Source organism: Poromitra crassiceps, assembly GCF_964638095.1.
Source record: "Poromitra crassiceps genome assembly, chromosome: 15".
Taxonomy (NCBI): domain Eukaryota; kingdom Metazoa; phylum Chordata; class Actinopteri; order Beryciformes; family Melamphaidae; genus Poromitra; species Poromitra crassiceps.
Window position 1 is genome coordinate 30,296,479 of NC_139634.1, and position 16,484 is coordinate 30,312,962.

General features: G+C 42.2%; 2 protein-coding genes across 4 annotated transcripts in view; one reads left to right on the top strand and one right to left on the bottom strand.

Moving 5' to 3' along the window:
- Positions 1–15,848, top strand: part of tm9sf5 (transmembrane 9 superfamily protein member 5) — a 393,430-nt gene extending 377,582 nt beyond the window's left edge. For both annotated transcript variants that reach the window (XM_083652025.1, XM_083652026.1), the window contains one exon: positions 15,773–15,848. The gene's annotated coding sequence lies outside the window, so the exon portion shown is untranslated. The remainder of the gene's footprint in view (positions 1–15,772) is intronic.
- The window catches only part of fgf13a (fibroblast growth factor 13a), a gene marked incomplete at its 5' end in the record, with an annotated part of 181,014 nt that overhangs the window by 105,281 nt on the left and 59,249 nt on the right, over positions 1–16,484 (bottom strand). The gene's annotated exons all lie outside the window — the stretch shown is intronic.

Below are 16,484 nucleotides of genomic sequence, written 5' to 3' on the forward strand. Positions count from 1 at the left end.
TGTGTGTGTGTGTGTGTGTGTGTGTGTGTGTGTGTGTGTGTGTGTGTGTGTGTGTGTGTGTGTGTGTGTGTGTGTGTGTGTGTGTATGGTGTTACCTCATCTCTCTCTGCCTGACTTTGCTGAACAGTAACATGTGCACTCATTTGGTTTACTATGGGCACAAATGGGTCACAGATAGTCAATGTACATCATCATCAGCTACTAAGAAAGTGTCAAAGCACCGAGCAGCTTCAAAAGAAAAGCTAAGTGCGGTTTCAATATATATAAGACAACATAATTGTATATACTGTATGTCAGGGGTGGGCAATTGTTTTTCCTGGGGGGCGGTTTGAGAAACCCAGGGGGGCCCAAAAAAGTATTGTCATGCCGTAACCTCAAATTCTTTAAAGGACGGCTTTACCGTGGGGAATATGAATATTATTCAATCTCACGCCCCTAAGGTTTTAGAATCCGTTGAAATTTTTTGAAATTGGAGCTTCACTGCCTGACCTATCAGGCATCTCTCACATTTTTAGGGAAGCCGGATGACGCGTTACGCGTCACCCGGCTTCCCTCCCCGCTTGCGGAACTCGAGCGCCTATGAACTACAAGTCTTGTGAGCCATGGTCCCGCCTCTAGAGGTCCTCCACGCCCCTTCAGAGCTCTCGACGAAAAGCAAAAGGCAGCCATCTTGTTCACCCGCATAGCATACTGTAGCTAGGTTAGCTTTCCATAGCTCCTTGCCAAGAGACCATATCTCTGGAACGGAAGCACCAAAAGACACGGGACTGGCGGCATTGGAAAGCTCTTCAAATTCTACATCTAGTAGTAGGTGAGTTGAAGTAACGAAATCAACGCTGAGCAATGTACCCATTTTTACACATTTTTACAGAAAATAGTTACAACATCAGATGCGCGTAACTCCTACGAAAATGCCTTAAAATGCATGAAAAAAATTTTATGAAGACATCTCCCGACATATATACTACCGTTTACATTTGGTGCAATTTGGAGGCAATTTTATTTTCGATTTATTTCTTCTTCTTTGTATCTTTTATTGTCGAAGCCTTCTTCTTCTTCTTCTTTGAGTTTTATGGCGGTTGGCAAACATATATGTGCATTACCGCCACCTACTGGAGTTTGATATCAGCCAAATGCCTGAGGGGTGGGCATGAAAACGAAGGCCACGCGAGCCCAGTGCATTGTGGGAAATGTAGTATTTCGGGTCCCCGCACCCGCCCCTCCCCTCCACCACCCCCCCCCCCTCCACACAGAGTGGATTTCTGGTGATATCTCTGGCGGGAAACAACCAATTTCAAAAATTTCAACGGATTCGAAAACCTTAGGGGCGTGAGATTTAATATATATTCATATTCCCCACGGTAAAGCCGGCCTTTAACTACCGGTAGATTAAATTATGGGACTAGATTAAATTATAGAAAACATACTGTGCACTTATTCTTCAGCATTTATTATATTGAAAATCACTCCAAAGAGCACATTTAGGTGATCTCATTAGATGTTTGTTTTAGCTTCATAAGTAAAATGCTGTGGTTTGTCTTAGACCTCCCGGGCCAGGCAGAACCATCATGAGGGCCACATAATGTCCACACACACACACACACACACACACACACACACACACACACACACACACACACACACACACACACACACACAGAGAATACACAATAAGATAATGTGCATGTTGCTACAGTACAAGCATCAGCTTTCACACAACCTCAACGCTTAGCATAGCCTATAGATTCAAAGGTGTCATTGGATAGCAGCCAGTCAACACGCAGGGATCAAACTAAAGCGGATTACTGTTAGGATCACATTCACCGCAATTAACAGCTGACAGGAGCAAATAGGATTTTAAAGCATATATTACCACCTGCTTAACCCTTCATTAGGCCTTTTGAGACTGGGTGAAAAAAACACTGTGGGAGGAGGTTACAATCTAATAGGATCAACATAAGGCTGCAGTGGGTGCTGCTGCGACAGAGTATAGCTATGATCATATGGAAAACCCCCATAAAGATCGCATGAGATTCAAGTATGTTCCATTTGAAAGATGGAGTGAATCGTATAGTATATATATGACTTGCCTGCGTATCTCGCTAAGGGTTGATGGGGGGTGAAAGTGCTTTATTAACTGCAGCTCATCTTTAATGAAGGTTTTAAATACGATACATCTGTCTTCCTTTATGCAGAAGACAGTCAGCATGGAGCTACCTCCACCACAAACTATGCACCTTCACGAATCAGTGGACATGCATAAAAAAACCAAAACCCTGGAATATGACAGGGGATGAATACATCATTATAGTTGTATTTAAAAAATCTAAGGGTACATGATTCCCCTTCAGAGTAGTCCGTAAATCAGTTTGTGGTCATTTGGAAACAGAATATTAGCTTTATTTATTTATTTATCTATCATTGTTTGTTTGTTTGTTTTTTCATACTCAAGCTGTTTTTTTAAACACCAATTGCTCCAAACATTCTGTCATGAGCAGCCTATAGAACAATTGAATCTGAAATGATGGAAAAATCCTTTAAAAATGTAAGCCAACCTTGGGTCAACCTTCAAATTTGGCCAAATCAACTAAAAAGAATGAATAGTGAGCATCTAAAATTCACTTGTTCCATTGACCACTGTCATAAGAACAAACAAAAATCTGAGCCTCTTAATTTTCAGTCTAAAAATATGAAAGTCTGAATAACTTGGTCAATGCATTGCCTCCAACTATTTGCTATTTTTATGGTCATTTGATATGATACTGCCTTTGGCTTACTTGTGGATAATGAGACAGTTATCCCAAGCCTACAAGAAAGGAGGTCAAACCACTAATAAGGCTTAAAATGTTAAAATGCCTTCTGATAATGTTCTGTATTTTGTTGAAGGCGAGTTTAGGTACAGTATAGCAGCTGTGTGTACTTGGCCCCGAGTAGCATGTTGCAGGCTGGAAAAGATCTTACATACAATAATCGCCACAACCATCCATTATATCTGACTATCATTCATTTGTCAAACCAGCTAAAGGATGAAAAATAAAATCACTTTTGGGTCATTACGCTGAGCTTATTCCGCTTCTAAACTTATTGAGACAGGTTCCTGCTTCTATAAACTGCAGTTGGGGGCCAAATGAATAGGCTCACAGCACAAAGCCCTAGTCAACAAAGACGGCACTGCTCAGAGCAAAACAATGCACACTTGCAAAACAAACAAACAAAAAAGGCCCAAAAGATCATGTTCTGCCTCGCAAACACATACAAATCAAATTGAAGTTTGCAAAATTCACTGACATGTCCTTCTTCACTGGCCCAGTGAGAGCAGTGGCCATACAGACCCACCACACTGTGCCAACACAAAGCAGTCTAGCAAGTTACACAATGTTAATCAATCTCAGTGTGGGACCTGTGTCTCAGATAGATATAGAGAAAGAGAGAGACTGACACACAGAGGAGAGAGAGAGAGAGAGAGAGAGAGAGAGAGAGAGAGAGAGAGAGAGAGAGAGAGAGAGAGAGACTGATACACAGAGAGAGAGAGAGAGAGAGAGAGAGAGAGAGAGAGAGAGAGAGAAAGGGAATGGAATGGAATGCAATCATCATAAGCTGTGTTTCCATTACAGTTTTTCGCAAAAGAATTGCGATATTTCTACAACTTCGACAATGTACAATTGCGACTTGTAGGCGTTTCCATTGAAGTTGCGTTTGAGTGATTCCCCGTTGCAGCAGCTGCCACAGTGATTACGCACGGGGATCTGCCCCATATCCCGTCCCCTGCATGCTCAAATCCAACCAATGGTCAATGCAAATCCCAACATGAAGTTACAATGCATATAAACGAGCCTGATTATCAATTCAAAAGAAAATGAGTCGCAAAATGTTGCTGGCTGCGTGAATGCAGTCAGCGCGACAGGCAGAGGAAAAAAGGTAGCCTAATAGCCTACAACTGGTCCGATTTAGAGATGGAGGGGGGAAAAGGCTGATTTGGTTCTATAATTGCACCTGAAACGTGTGCAATGTATTAGCCTACTCACAGTCACTGTATTCACTTCAGACAGCACCACCGCACCAGTGTGTGCTTTTCATCCTCTCATCTCGCCGCTGTGCCAAATGCGCGCACACAGGCAGCCTGCTGTCACCATGGACCGATTTCTGCCATTAAACATTATCTAATTTGCCCGGCTACGCTTTTGCATAACACTCGTCTTTCTGCTAGGTAGCGTTGCTTCAAAGTTTTCCACTTGCTGCGGAGGTTTTGACACGGCTATCGAACCTTACTTACCAAACTTATTTTCCGCTCCTTTTCCAAGGGATAATATGGGTCACATGACGTGCAAATGCGAAAAATGTGTTTCCATTACACTTTTGCGATAAACTTCTATATCGACACGTCTGAAAAACCACCTCATGAGAGCGAAAAAACTTTTTGCGATATTTGGGAGGTTTTTCGAAATTCACGTGTTTCCATTACCCAATTTCTATTGCGATATATAGATTTTGCGCATTTCTGAGAGTAATGGAAACACGACTATAGAGAACAGCTTGTTCAAAATTCACAACAATAAGACAGTCTGTCTAGAATTTACAATCTGTAGGCTAGCATCAAATAAGACAAGCATAATATTTGACTTGAAACAATGTGAAATCAATGATTTGATTAGGCCGGCTGTTTAGCAGCAGTGTCTGTCCAATGTCCCCTTCTGTTCTGTCACCAACCTCAGTGATCTCTAAATGCATGGATGGCTACAGTACAGTGAGAGCACTGCACACTCGGGCCCATTCCAAACATCGCTATAAGTTTATGTGGGGTTATCAATCCTGATGGCTCTGTGCCTGGCCCTGCCTCAACACCTGTCAGATTATACGGGGAAACTTTCATCGTCCATCCGCTACTCTCCCACTTCTCATAAATTCCAACGAGCCCTCCCGGCCTCCTCTTTGCCCGCGCAGATCTCAGCCTGATTTGGCACGGCACTGACGGGTCATGATGTCGATATGACTTCCATCTAGACAGCAGGCAGAGTTAATAACGCTGAAGAACAATGGAGACCTGAAAGAACACAGCTCATTGACAGAAATATATTAATGCAAATCATATGCAATCTGTTGCACAAGACAAGCCTCTTTTTAATTAATTTAGCACCTCATTTTTTGGATCCGAGCCTCTGTGCCAAGAGAAATGTATTCTTGGCAGAGCAGAAATGGAGGGCAGTTTCTTCCTCTGCCCAGTTCAGATCCCAGATGGGCTTCAGAGCCACACACTCTCTGGCTATTTATTACTGCACATTCACAGCCCGGCCCGCTCGTTATGAGGGGCAGAAAGTCAGGGGATGGAGGGAAGGGGGAGGGGGGGAGGTGGAGAGAGGAAGCGGAAGAGCCAAGGTAATGGGTACCATTTCAAAGAACGGGAGTAAGAGGTGGAGCAGAGAACTCCATCCTTCAAACTCCATCAGCGTGTGTCCACCTCAGAGCTTCCAGTGGATGTTTCCGTAGATTGCAGCTATCTCAAGCACTGCTCAGTCTGAATGTGCCAGGTGGATATTTGACAGAGAAACTAAGCAGGGAAGTGGAGGACGTACAGAGGATCAAATGGAGAGTGAGATGCTGAAATGGACAATGAATGCAGCCATAGTGCTGCCTGCAGTACATCACACCCACTGTGCTCCACAAAAGATTGCTATCACAGTTGGATCTGAAGTAGGGTTTGTTTGTTTGTTTGTTTGTTTGTTTGTTTGTTTGTTTGTTTGGCACAACTTTTCAGCTTTAATTCCTACTAGTTAACTGATGCAGTGGTAAACGGAAGTGCGTTTTTGTTGTCGTGATGTCACGCTCATTTTCCGTCCTATTGTGTGTGTGCTTACTAATAACACAGTAGGCAACAGTACAGAGGATTCATAGCACAGGTTGCAGGAGGACAATATGGATATAGATGTGTAGACAATGATTGGATAGAAAACACCAATGGTGTGGCGAGCAACTTACATGAAGCGGATTTGAAAAGGGGCATAATAACCAATACATGGTGACAGTATCTACCTAAACCACTGACATTGCAATTTATATCTAAATGAAATACTGTAGGCCTGTAAATATTCATGTATTATACAAGTGTTATGAGTGCTAATGTTATACATTGACATCACCTTATCTATAGTATATTACATATTATATACAGCCTAAACTGGATTAAAAACATACACTTTATGCAATGTGAAGTGTGACCAAGCATGTGACCATGCTCCCTTGATAAATGTCATATCTGCTCTCTTCCTATGAAGACTTAGAAATGGAAATCATGGGACACTTTATTCTGGATCGGTTAACTGATGTTTCTGAGATCTGGTGATCTTAATTTAACACAGACCATTGCAGAGCCAACGTGACCATACTTTAAAGGCCCAACAATCCCCTTATTAATCTAATCATCTTATCCAATAGGCCAGAAAATAACTGTAAGTGATGGTCTTGATCCTGATGATGATCACTTCTTAGAGATATGAGAATGAAAATGAGTTTTAAAGTGCCTTCATGCATGATCTGTACCATGATGAACTATCTCACACTCTACAAACCCTGCTTGCAGCGGAAATGGCACTAAAGTACTTTTCACTCTTTGGGTGATAAACATGCTCCCTTCAAATAGTTTAAAATAAATGGCTGATTTAATTATTGGTTTTCTTGTAAACTATTAATATTGTTACAATAATGAAGTGATAACTGGGTGCTGGCCAGGCCTGGCTTGCCTTCAGGCAGCTCAGAGACAAATGTAGCTTGTCTCTGAGGGAAGCTAAATCAGGATATTACATTAACTCGGCTGCTAATTCTTGTGTCAGCCCAACAACATTTGGGAAGACAGTCAATTCTGCCAAGTCCAAAAGCATTACCTCCGTTTCTGCTCATGTCAACTCTTGTGATTGTTTCATAATTCGGCAACAAATGAGACGTTCTGCCTTTAACACATTAAGTGCCAGAGACGGACTAATTCGTCTTACATAATCCAGCGCTTGAGTGCCAAGGACGGACTAACTCGTCTTACATAAAGATTTTTTTTTTTTGACGGTGGTACATCAATCAACCCCTTTTACATCTTCGAGATAATTATAGGAGCAAGAGCATGTGTGTAATCTATTTTACCGACCACTAAGTGGCGACAGAGACCGAGAGAAGTCACAGCCACGGGACCCAAAAGCAGCCGCCTCCGCGGAAATGGCTTGGATTTTACAGTCAGAAGCCCGAGACACACACACAGAACGGACAGAGATCCCTTCCCCCCAGAGCCGCGGATCAACGCGCGAACACACACACACACACACACACACACACACACACACACACACACACACACACACACACACACACACACACACACACACACCGCGGGAGCAAGCTTGGCGATTTTACAGTAATCCAATCCATTTCAGGCAAGCAGGCAGGCAGGCACGCAGACAGACAGGCAGGCAGCACAACACGCTTCTGACACGCCCGCTGAAGCCAGGAGGAAGGAGAAGACACACGGAGGGAGGAGTTTGAATGAGAGGGGTGTTTCCTGTTGTTATGGAGGAAATTACTGTTCAAAACTATTGTTTAGAATGTCTGACGGTCTTACTGATGCCAAAAATGAATGGTTAAAGTGACTGTTTCACAAAAAGCCATTTATCTCTGAATAAATTTCCAGACGCTGAAACCATGCTGTACTCAACGGCTAATATCTACATAACTACTAACTCTGCAAACTAACTCTTTTAGACAGAGAAAGCACACATTCTATTAGTTATTTTTAGATGATTGCTGTTCATGAATTCTTAACAGAAAAGAATCCTCGGCTGTTCTAAAATGAGCCAGAATCGTCAAAAACACCCCTGGCACAACTTACCTACAGGAATGAAAACATGGCTGGCACCCAATGTGTTAACTCATTCACTGCCAATATCTGACTGGCATTTTTGGCACAGGCCAAGTATTTCCATAATGTTTGGTCATCTTTCAAGACCCACAGTAAATTCTGTACTAGGACTACAGTGATGTCCAATACCTCGAAATGAAGATCTAAGTCTCTCCTTTCACCCCCAAAAAGAAAGTTAGCTTTTAGCATGTTCTGTACTCTACTTATAACCCTTTTTATACACCCCATGTTCACCAAAAAAGCCTGTCTGGGAAGAGAAAAGGGAGAAAAAAGCATTTTTGTAAAAGGGCACAATCTCAGGCATAACTCACTCTCAATTCTTTTATTTTGAACTGTATTGACATCAGACATGTAAATATTATTCGTTAGGACACAAATGACAAAAAATATATATATATATATATATATACACACATGAAGTGCTTTTTTTTTTACATTCAACAATACAGTTTACTCGGTGTGAGTGTGCAGACAGACAGACAGACAGACAGACAGACACACCGACAGACAGACAGACAGACAGACAGACAGACAGACAGACACACACACACACACACACACACACACACACACACACACACACACAATCCCCCTTTTAGATTTCTAACCCAACATAGGATAAGCAATAACCACGCCCTGTGGCGCTGGGATTGGCCAGGAGCAACACTGGAGGGCGAGCAGCCCAGCGATTTCATGAACCAACTGAAGAGCTCTTGAGAAGGACAGCGGGCTGCTGTGAGTGCCTTCTGCCCGCTGCTGCCTAGCTGTTCCTGTGTTTATTTTGATTTGTTCTGGTACACCGTCCTCGTCCATGTCTCCCTGTCATATCTATGATCGTTCCCGTTTTCCCCTCGGCTATTCAACACGTCCTCACCGCCCTCGCAAACTGATCGATCATTTCCTCATTCCTCCGATGATCAAACACATCTCTTGATTACTTTCTCCCGTTTTCTCCTGGCTGGCACAGAGGAAGGCGACTCCAGCTCGGCGTTTCAATTGCGTTTCTCCTGTCTGCACAAGGAAGCGTTACCCGTTCTCTGCTTTCCCTCTGCTCAATTTCAAAACAACAGCTGCGGTATGTGTTTGATCGCGTGCTGTCGGCTACCCTTTGAAGGCAGGGACCTGTCTCTGTGTGACAGGCTGGGCAAGTGTTTGCTGCAGGCGCTGCACCAATAAAAACAAAAACACGTCAAACACGTCCTTGGCGGGGAAGGCCATTGCTGATTAGCCTAGGTAAACCCAGCCACCACGTGACCTGCTCTCTCAGTTCCCAGTCACTAGCGTCTAGACTCCGGGCCATTCAGATCGATTTCTGGGGCGATTGAAAGACCCGCGCAGACCCGCAGCCACCCCGCAGCCAATGAGTGACGGCGTGACTGCCAACATCAGTCCTGCCGTGATCGGCCAATCAGAGAGTGCGTCTTTGTCAATGACGTGTAACAGCTGCAGCGGCTTAGCACTACCTAGCCGTTAGCATTTGGCCTCTCTAAAGCATAGCTCCCGAGCTAGCTACTAGCTGGCTAGCTATATGGCTATGCAACTACGTGAGGAAATTCAAGTGAAAACAGCTGTTGAGGTTGAGGTCTGTTGATCAAAATAACACCTAGCGTTATCGAAATCGGATTTTAGCGGACCATACAAGCCAGGGCTTCAGAGCTGATCACCTGGACACATTTTATGGCGAAATTATCTGATAAACTTGTCTGTGCTGCTCTGTGGTGATCAGCTAATGTCTTCATAGCATTGAGATTATGATTTAATGCATTATGGAAGATAAACGCTGGTTTAACATAATTAAAATAATTCCCTACCAAACATGTAAAGTGACGCTTCTGGGCAGTAGACCATTTGGGCATAACATTATGTAATGTGACATGAGATCACCACATTTCAATAAATATAATGTTTTTGCACATTTGAATGCTGCTGGTCGTTTGTTTAATGCTGTATATATTGGATATTTAAAGCTGATACACAACACAATTGTGTTGAGGTAATTCTGCAAAGCTCAGTTAAAAATATAACATGTAACACTTTACACAATCAAATCTAACTTATTCACAGCAATACACAGTCCAGTAGTACAGTGGGCTAATTGTTTGAATTATATCGAAATATATTTGCATGGTGTAGCATGTAATGCAGATAATGTAGCTAGATACTCTGACACAGAAAGGCAGACAAGCTAGCAGCAGGGATCTTGTCACACTGATTCCAGATAAACTCCTCTGTCTAGCCAGCTATACAATATTGATCAAAATAACACCTATATCGAAATCGGATTTTAGCGGACCATACAAGCCGGGGCTTCAGAGCTGATCACCTGGACACATTTTACGGCGAAATTATCTGATAAACTTGTCTGTGCAGCTCTGTGGTGATCAGCTAATGTCTTCGCATTGTGATTATGATTTAATGCATTATGGAAGATAAACGCTGGAAGGCTGGGTAGCATTAGCTGACGTCATCCAGGCTACAGTAACATTAGGCTTTATAAGCATTCATTGATTGAAGCAGAGTGCTGGTCGGTTAAGTTTCTCTGTAGTCATGTCCTCCTCTGCTCCAATCTTCGTTCGTAGTTTCTTCTGTCTCTCGTCCAGCAGCTGCAGATGTCATCATTATCCACGTTATTGATTATTATTTATAAAAAAAATCTCGTGTAAATATTTTGTGAACGCACCAATAGTTAGAGAAGGAAACCTCTCTTTGCATTTTATTTTTTAATAAAAGTAGGCTACTTGTGATATCTCACGTGGTCGATCATCATTGCAAATTTATGTGGACAGCTAGGTTTAATGACAAATATGGAATATCACCCAAGGAAATACCACGGTTTAATGCCAACAGATAAACCATACAGATTTGTTGTAATTGTGAACACATAAGGGAGCAAAGACATGGTTTTCAAGCATAACACAATGTACAACTTTTATTCAAAGACAGGATTGAAAAATATAGGTCACTTGTATTCACTTCAGTAATGTCAGGTCTCAGTCGCATTCACGCTAACCTCTTAACTTCTAGCTAGGTCAAACACACCTTAACGTTATGAGTGTGGCCGTTTTGGATTAACATTAAGTCCACGATCAAGTCTAGCATTTCGGTATATTCCTACCTCTTAACATCTAGCTAGCTAGGTTGGATCTGGAATATGATATCGGCTTGATACATTTGATTGTAGCTACTCATACAGCCGTGTGGAGCTTATCTAGCTAGGTTGCATCTGGAATATGATATCAAGCCAGTAATGTAGCTAGCTAGCGTTAAATAGGTTTATCTGTAACCACGCTGAAATGTGAGGGCATTAACGTTAATATTTCTAGCTAGGTCAAACACACCTTAACGTTATGAGTGTGTCCGTTTTGGATTAACATTAAGTCCACGATCAAGTCTAGCATTTCGGTATATTCCTACCTCTTAACATCTAGCTAGCTAGGTTGGATCTGGAATATGATATCGGCTTGATACATTTGATTGTAGCTACTCATACAGCCGTGTGGAGCTTATCTAGCTAGGTTGCATCTGGAATATGATATCAAGCCAGTAATGTAGCTAGCTAGCGTTAAATAGGTTTATCTGTAACCACGCTGAAATGTGAGGGCATTAACGTTAATATTTCTAGCTAGGTCAAACACACCTTAACGTTATGAGTGTGGCCGTTTTGGATTAACATTAAGTCCACGATCAAGTCTAGCATTTCGGTATATTCCTACCTCTTAACATCTAGCTAGCTAGGTTGGATCTGGAATATGATATCGGCTTGATACATTTGATTGTAGCTACTCATACAGCCGTGTGGAGCTTATCTAGCTAGGTTGCATCTGGAATATGATATCAAGCCAGTAATGTAGCTAGCTAGCGTTAAATAGGTTTATCTGTAACCACGCTGAAATGTGAGGGCATTAACGTTAATATTTCTAGCTAGGTCAAACACACCTTAACGTTATGAGTGTGGCCGTTTTGGATTCACATTAAGTCCACGATCAAGTCTAGCATTTCGGTATATTCCTACCTCTTAACATCTAGCTAGCTAGGTTGGATCTGGAATATGATATCAAGGCTTGATACATTTGATTGTAGCTACTCATACAGCCGTGTGGAGCTTATCTAGCTAGGTTGCATCTGGAATGATATCAAGCCAGTAATGTCAGGTCTCAGTCGCATTCACGCTAACCTCTTAACGTCTAGCTATAGCTAGGTTACATCTGGATTATGTATAATATACAGTATAATACTACGCTCACTACGTCATGACATTCACATTAACGCCTCCAAAAATCTACTGTAGCTAGCTAGCGTTAAATAGGTTTATCTGTAACCACGCTGAAATGTGAGGGCATTAACGTTAATATTTCAATTAGGTCAAACACACCTTACCGTTATGACTGCGGCCGTTTTTGATTAACATTAGCGTTAAGTCCATGATCAAATCTAGCATTTCGGTATATTCAGTGTGTGTGTGTGAAAAGGATGTTAGCATGCTAGCATTATTAGCACAGAATGTATACAGTCCATGGTACAACGTTAGGCCTTCAAGTCCTGAGGCGAACAGCACTGGAGGATGAAGTCTGCAGTCTGGCATTCAGTGTCCAGCATAACAAGCACGCCTGTTTCCTCATCAGGTTGGCAGCAGCTGTATAGATGATGACTGTTCTTCACAGCCACAAATATCTCTCCAGATCTGCGGCCATCTGCAGCAGGGATCGAGGTTTGGGTCCGTGTAGACATTTGTCCTGTTCCTCTTTCATTCCCTGACCACCGTCACGCGATGTTCTCTCTTCTTGTAGCTGGTTGTAACCATTTGCGTGCTAGCAGTACTGAAATGAAAAGTGTTAGCTCGCTTGCTAACAACAAAGGTCGCAGAGCGATGACGCCATCTGCTGCACTGCGCATGTGCTCTGTGCACAAAGCTGGTTGGATGACGGTTGCGTAATGGAGCGGTCTATCGGGGGGGGCCAACAACCGCATGAAATCGTTTAGCACAGGCGGGGGACCAGACCATAGTGACTGAGAACAGGTCTGAGAGCAGGTCACGTGGGGGATGGGTTTACCCAGGCTAATTGCTGATAACACGTCAAAGACGTCATTGGCGGTGAATGAGTTAATAGACATTTCGATAATGAATGGAAGGATTATGTGACAAACAATGCCCTTCTCTTTTATATTATTTCACAGAAACTTTACCCTTTCTTCTTTCTTCTTCTATTCTTTTTACATCATCTTTCTTTTTACATTGCGTTTTTATTACGTTGCTTCCAAAGAAGAGGATAGCTTAGGTCCATTTTTTCATAACCTTGCTGCCTCTTTGATCAGGCAGCACATCCATTCTAAATGGTAGTTCAGGAGTCAAATGTAGAAAAGTGCTTATGCACTCCCATTGCATAATGGATTAGATTTGAGTGGTCTTAATCATTATTTCCCAGCCTGGATTTAGTGCTGAACATGGTCATGTCAGCCCACTTCACTGGTCTATGTTGTGGCTGCTTTGGGATAATGATGATCACCATTGTGTTGTGCTTTTTATAGACCTTTCTAAAGCCTTTAGTACTGTTCATTGTTCACTGCTATTATACATGTAGGCTTCATTAATTGGCCATAGAGCCTAAAACCTGAGGTTGGTTTTGAAACTATCTATCAGAGACAATGTGTAGTTCATAAATACCTACTTATTGATTTCTATGTTCATGACACAGTTATCTACTGTTATGCCGTTTTGATTGGTGATCAGAATCAAAAACCTGCAAGATTCAAGATTCAAGATTTGTTATTGTCACTCCGTTGTACGAGTGCGCACGTGTGAAATTCTTATGCTGTGGGCTCCGTTACAGACAAGGTGCAGTAGCTAAATAGTGCAAAATCACAGCAAACAACAAATAGACAATAAGACAATAGTTAAATAGGGCAACAATGTAACAGTGTATGTGAAGGGAAATTAAGGCAGCAGTTAAGTAGGAGAGGTAATAAAGTAGAAGTGATGATAAGGTATTAAATAGAATAAGATGAAAGTGTTCACAGTGTCCACGAGTGTCAAGTGCTTGCCTTCAGCTTCAGTGCCCTAAAAAAGGCTCTTGTCAGTCTCAAACTTGAGCTTAATACTTATCAAACTAAACTGTTCTCCAAATGATGCTCATATTGAGAGTCTTACAATATAAATATTGAGGTGTAGAGCCCACTTCCTCCCTTAGATGATGATGATGATGCTTGGTGAACGCCGTGAAGAATATGGGTCCCTGTCCTTCAATGCATTTTATGAGTATTAAATAAAAGTATATCAAAAATTGAAGAAAGGAGCTGTTGGGAATTTAAATAACCAAATTTAATTGGAAGTAATTGTACCTGTGTACTACAAAGAGTTTAACAAACAGGGTGATACGGGCAAGATCAATACCGCAACGCGTTTCAACCGTTGGGTTTTCGTCAGGCTGTATTTTTGATATTCTACTGTGCCTGCTGAGCTGTTTTGGTCCACACATTGTGTGTTTTTCCTATTAAATAAAAGTTAAATGACATCAGAAGAAAATTATTTGGTGTAAAGAGGGGAACAAAGTGAAATGGGACAAACAAATAAAAACAGTATTGGAGAAAGGTATTAAGCTGGCTTTATAAGCCCTCTGCTATATAACGAGTGATGGATTCCAATTGACCAAAGAGTCCCAACTAGCTTGATGCAGGATTACATCAAAGCATCAACACTATCTGAATCATCAAGTATATGGGATTACTGTTTGATGGCTCCGTTTCCTGATGATGCATTTGAGGTGGGAGAAACTCCACACACACACACACACACACACACACACACACACACACACACACACACACACACACACACACACACACACACACACACACACACACATTTGAAATATTTATTTATGTCCACATAAATACAAGTATGCAAAGGACATAAACAGTAATAGTGCAGTCAATTGCTGGGACTCAGTCAGTTACATGAGTGCCCAGACGGCAAACACAATAATGCATACATATAAGAAACACACACACACACACACACACACACACACACACACACACACACACACACACGTCTGTTGTTTTGTTTGTGTCAAGTTGGGAAAACATCTACTGTAGCTTTTTGTGCCACTTTCTGATGTGAAGCACAGCGACAGAGAGAAACACGGGGAAGAACAAGTTGTTCCTCGGCTCTCAGACGAACTGAACTGGAACAAATACGATTATTCCACCACAACAACAGTGATTGGTTGGAGGCTGAGCAACAACCCCATGCAATCACTCCTACTAACTGTGATCGACAATTTATTTTTCTACACGAGAACCTTCCACTTTAATACATTTTATTAAAAAAAATAACAGAAATTTGGTTGCGTTCAAGCAAGGACTTGAAAACAGCCCGACAAAGGCAGTTAATTTGACACAGAAAGTTGGGCAGTTCCGTGCTTTTCTATGGATACGTTGGCTGAAACTACAGCATGCAGGGATCTAGAGAGTACGGTATGTACTCGTCATCTCTATTTTACAATTTGATGGAATAGTCCCTTCTGCAGCAGTTGCCAAGTTCTAAAGTCAACAGGTTCAATGCACTGTGTAATTCACTGCCTGTCTCCGCCTGGTGCAGTGGTGCACGATGCCAAATGCATTAACGCCATTCCACCCTATTTAGAATATGACGTGAAAAAGATTTTGCAAGTAGACTGCTCTGACACAATGGATCTGGCTCGCTCAGACAGTAGAGTCTCAAAGACAGCTGTTCCACAGTCTTAACAGTTGCTCCATCAGCCAACCACAGCTGCCTTTCATGTGCCTCACACTCACACACACACACGCACGCACGCACGCACGCACGCACACACACACACACACACGAATATATATATACCGTAAATTCCGGACTATAAGCCGCGGCTTTTTCCCCGTTTTTTGGCCCCTGCGGCTTATATAACGGTGCGGCTTATCTATGGATTTTTTCAGCAAACGGCCACTCGGTGACCTCCAAAATCGATGGATTTTACAGGTTACACAGCTTCATCTGCACATTTTATGTGCATTGCTTTGCTGCTTGTTTTTTCGATTATTTTTTTGTAAAGCACCTTGAATTGCCTTTGTGTATGAAAGGTGCTATATAAATAAAATTTGACTTGACTTGACTTGACATCATTTGGCGGAAATCAACCGGCATCACGGTGAACATGGCGCTCAGCTAGACAGCTGCTACACCAGACCAAACAATATGTTTTAGCGATCTGATCTAAAATGAATAAGGTGACCAGAACCAACTGAATAACTTTAAAGAGTGGGGCGAATGTCTGCTGGAAGAAGCACAAGACTGAAAACCAGTAAGCAGAAAGAAAAGAGACGAAGCAATCACCGCCATGAATGAGGAAATGACTCACCTGCTGGAGGCTGGAGATACACGGCTTGGGCTTAACTTTTACTCCGTGAAACACTATCAATTAAGTCCGACATCGCTCAGAGGTTTTGAGCAGCTTGAAAACAAGTTTGAAAACGTGCAGAAGTCCATCCACTCACTCACTAAAGAAAATAAGGCAACCGTGAACAGAGTCTCTAATGCGGAAAAGCGCATCAGCGCACTGGAGGACAAAAACAACAC